Below are 4,697 nucleotides of genomic sequence, written 5' to 3' on the forward strand. Positions count from 1 at the left end.
CTTACTGGTGTCTTAATGAACTCAAAGTAGCAAAATTTGTCAATCTTTCCTTTATGATGATACTTTTGGTGTCTTGTTTATAAAGTTTTTTCCTACCTTGGATCATAAATATATTCATCTATCTTATCTTCTAAAAGCTTCAGAGTTCTGTATTTCACATTTAAATCTGCAATCCATCTGGAGCTGTTTTTTTCTGAGTGGTATATAATTGAATTCAAGTCCATTTCCCCCTGTTACCATCCCCAGCTACCCCCAGTGGGGATAAGCAATATTTTCAACAACATTGATCGTAAAGTTTCGCTTTCCCTAAGGTTCAGAAGTGTTATCTTAATCATTCAGGAATCTATAAGTGCGCAGTCTTGATTTTATGCCATTATTTTGCCTATCCTTTCATTAATATGCTTGTCTTCATTACAGCCACATGAGGGAAACTATCAGTGTCTTGTAGAGTAGCTTCTCCCACCATGAATTTCTTTAAGGGTGCCCTCACTGTTCTTAGTCCATTGCTTTTCCATTGGTTGCCACTTTGGAATCAAGCTAGTCCACTGAATTTTAATATATTGTCTAGAATCTTCTCTTCGAATTCCATAAAAGCAACAATAAACCAACTACATACACATAAACATCAACATACACTTAAAACAACCTGGTCACATGGGTGAAAGCTACTGTTGGTCCGTGCCCAACATTTAAAAAACACAACAAAGTAACAAAATAAATCTGACCACTGAAACAGCTATTTAATAAGCCCGATATCCCTTATTAGAGTATTTCTCAAACAAAAGTAATTTTTTAAGAACCAAATGTATTTGACAATCTAAACCTCTAAGGAGGTCACCCACCACTGATCCTAAGGGAGGCTGTTACATGGGGGTGAAAAACATACAAAAACAAAAATAATAATATTTTCTCTATTATTATAGAGAAAATAATAAGCTGTGTCAGTTTCCTTGAGGTGTTAGCCTAATCTTACCAGTTGACCGGAGTCCATCACCTGTGAACCTATGACCCTCCTTCTGGGCAATTCGCTTTCCTCCCTGCACCAGACCAGTTTCATTGACATCTCGGCCTCTTTCTCCATCTCCTTGGCTTTTCCCTTGGCCTTCTCACACAACTCGGATGCTCTGTCGTCAGCCTGCCCACAGGGATGCTGAATGCAATTCAAGGTGCCCTGCTCTGAGGCCTCCACCTGTGTTTTCAGCAGATGGTCCACCTCCCACCACTTGTTCCTGGTCCTCAGGTGAGCACTTTGATGTCCTCCGGCATGCAGTTGATGCCTGGGAGCAGAAATTGCTCGAAATCTATCTCGGGCTCCAGCACACCCACCTCCTCTGGAGCTTCCACTTGGTCCAGGTCCAAGGTCCCCATTTTTCCTGCCACTGCTTCAGATCCATAGCCCCAGGACTGTTACTGCTCAACACTCTCTGCTGCAGTCGAAGTGATCCACACTCCTGGTCAACAGTATTCCTGAATTATCTTTTAAAAATTTCCCTTTACTCCTCCAACTTCCCAGCTGATCTGGAAAGAACTGCCTCGCAGGCAAACAGCAGAGCCCTCAACTTGCTGGTGTTAGTAATTCTTTCACAACACAGCCAGTCCTGTGTATCTTATGTTAAGTTCGATGTTCGGTAATTGGATGTTTTCAATTTTGTTGTATAAATGGTCTAAACTCTTATTTTCTGACTGTTCATTGCTGATATACAGAAATACGTTGGTGTTTAATTGAAGCCTTTAGAAGATAACAGAGGAGGAGACTTATGACCTGTCATACAGAAAGAAATGCTTCTGTGTATTTTATATAGCAATTTGTTGAACTCTCTTGTTAGTGCCAAATATCTGTAATTCTTATGGAGTTTCTTCTCCCTCCCCCCAGCTTTGCTGCTGCTGCTGCTAAGTCGCTTCAGTCGTGTCCGACTCTGTGCAACCCCATAGACGGCAGCCCACTAGGCTCCTCTGTCCCTGGGATTCTCCAGGCAAGAACACTGGAGTGGGTTGCCATTTCCTTCTCCAGTGCACGCATGCACGCTAGGTCACGTCAGTCATGTCCAACTCTGTGTGACCCTACGGACAGCAGCCCACCAGGCTCCTCTGTCCACAAGATTCTCTAGGCAAGATTACTGGAGTGGGCTGCCGTTTCCTTCTCCACACCCCAGCTTTACTGAGGTATAATTGACATATAGTGTTGTGTAAATTTAAGGTGTACAATTTGATGATTATATATAGTAAAATGACTAGCACAATTAGCTTAGGTAACATAACCATTGGGCTTCCCTGGTGGCTCAGTGGTAAAGAATGTGCCTGCCAATGCAGGCAACGTGGGTTCAATCCCTGGGTGGCTAAGATCCTCTGGAGAAGGAAATGGCCACCTCTCTAGTAGTCTTCCTTGGGAAATGCCATGGACAAAGGAGCCTAACTAGCTATAGTTCATGGGGTTGCAAAGAGTTGGACATGACTGAATGACTAACACACTTTCACAATTAATATACAATATTATACTAGTTTCAGATAAAATAGATAACTAATAAGAACCTACTGTATAGCACAGGGAATCAACTTACTGCTCTGCAGGTGTCTCTTTGAGATAGTCATTTAGTTTCCTTCGGATAAACACTCAGAACTGGAATTTGCTAGATGATATGGTAGTTCTATTTGTGTGTGTTTAACCTCCATATTATTTTCCAAAATGGCTGTCCCATTTACATTCCTTTTTTGGAATGTCTGTGAACATATGCACATGTCATCTGTGAATAATGAGAAAGTGTTCTTTTTCATTTCTTCCTTTCCAATTGTCTCTCTCTTTTCTATAATAGCTGTGTTCCCTCTGTGCACTGTCTGGGACCTTCAGTTCAGTGTTGAAGGGAATGGTGATAGCAGACACGCTTGTCTTGTTCCAGGTCTCAGTAGGAACGCTTTTATCATTTCACAACTAACCTTAATGCTTGCTGCGTATTTCCTGTTGATACTGTTTTTGAAATACAGAAATTCCATTCTCTTTCTCTTTTGCTAAAAATATTATAAGCAGTGAATTTTATCACAGTGTTTTCTCCATTTATTAAGACAGTCATGCGATTTTTCCCTTCTTCCATTAACGTGATAAATTATGTTGATTGATTTTTGGCTGTTCAATCAATTTTGTATTCCTGGAATGAACCCAAATTTTTATATTTTGCTAAGTTTGATTTGTTAATATTTCACTTGGACTTTTTTCAATCTGTGTTATGAGTGACATTGGCTTGGAATTTTCCTTTCTCATGATGTTTTTGTCATGTTTTGATATCAAGGTTATTAGGCTCCCTTAAAAATGATGGGATGTAGTCCCTGGTTTACTGTCCTCTAGAAAAATCTGTTTAAATGTTTGGTAGAATTCACCAGCAAAGCCATCTGGGCCTGTGGTTATTCTCTGTGGGAAGGAATTAAATTACCAATCCAGTTTCTTCAATAGTTATAAAACAATTTAGGCTTTCTATTCTTGTATTTGTTTTGTAGCTTGTGCTTTTGTCCATGTTATCTGAATTTTTAAGTTTATTGGCATGAAGTTTTTCAGAATATCCTCTTATGATCATTTTAATGTCTGTATGATCTATAGCAGGAGTCAGAAAACCAAAGCTCTCAGGCCAAATCTGACCCATGGCCTGTTTTTGTTTGGCTCGGTGAGCTAAGAATAATTTTTATATTTTTAAAGGATTTTAAAAAGCAAATGAAAACAAAACAACAGCAAACACACACACACAAGAATATGAGACAGAGACCTTAATTCCTGTTCTTATCTTTATATTCTCTTCATTTAATTTATTTTTAAAAATTTTATTGAGGTATATTTGATTACACTGTTAATTTCTGCTATACAGCAAAATGATCCAGTTGTACATATATATTATTTTTCATGTTTGTTTCCATTATGGTTTATCATAGGATATTGAATATAGTTCCCTGTACTCTACAATAGGAATTTGTGGTTTATTCATTTAGTATATAATAGTTTGCATCTGCTAATCCCAAACTCCCAATCCTTCCTTCCCCCACCCAACCCCCTTGAGGACCACAAATCTGTTCTCTATGTCTGTGAGACTGTTTCTATTTTGTAGATACGTTCACTTGTGTCATATTTTAGATTCCGTGTGTAAATGATATCGTATGGCATTTGTCTTTCTCTTTCAGACTTACTTTGCTTAGTATGATAATCTCTAGATCCATCCATGTTTCTGGGAATGACATTATTTAATCCTTTTTTATGACTGATTGACATTCCATTGTATATATTTACCAAATTTTCTTTATTCATTCATCTGTCAATGGACACTTAGGTTACTTACATGTCTTGGCTATTATAAATAGTGCTGCTTTGAACATCGGTGCATGCATGCTTTCAAATTATAGTTTTGTCTGAATATATGACCAGGAATAGGATTGCTGGATCATATGGCAACTCTATTTTTAGTTTTCTAAGGAACCTCCATACGGCTTTCCACAGTGGCTACACCAGTTTATAGCCCCACCAACCATGTAGGAGGGTTCCCTTTTCTCCACACCCCCTCTAACGTTTCTTATTTATAGACGTTTTAGTGATGGCCATTCTGACTGGTGTGAGGTGGTACCTCACTGTAGTTTTGATGTGCATTTCTTTAATAATTAGTGATAATGAATATCTTTTCATGTGCCTAACAGCCATCTGTATATCTTCTTTGGGTTGTTTTTTA

General features: G+C 38.7%; 1 pseudogene; it reads right to left on the reverse strand.

Annotated features, from left to right (window-relative positions):
• Positions 1 to 246: 246 nt before the first annotated feature.
• On the reverse strand, positions 247 to 1,368 carry LOC147372608 (MORF4 family-associated protein 1-like; annotated as a pseudogene).
• Between the last annotated feature and the right edge of the window lie 3,329 nt (positions 1,369 to 4,697).

Source organism: Bos grunniens, chromosome 5, assembly GCF_055505025.1.
Source record: "Bos grunniens cultivar Pamir isolate PY7600 chromosome 5, Bosgru_T2T1.0, whole genome shotgun sequence".
Lineage (NCBI taxonomy): Eukaryota > Metazoa > Chordata > Mammalia > Artiodactyla > Bovidae > Bos > Bos grunniens.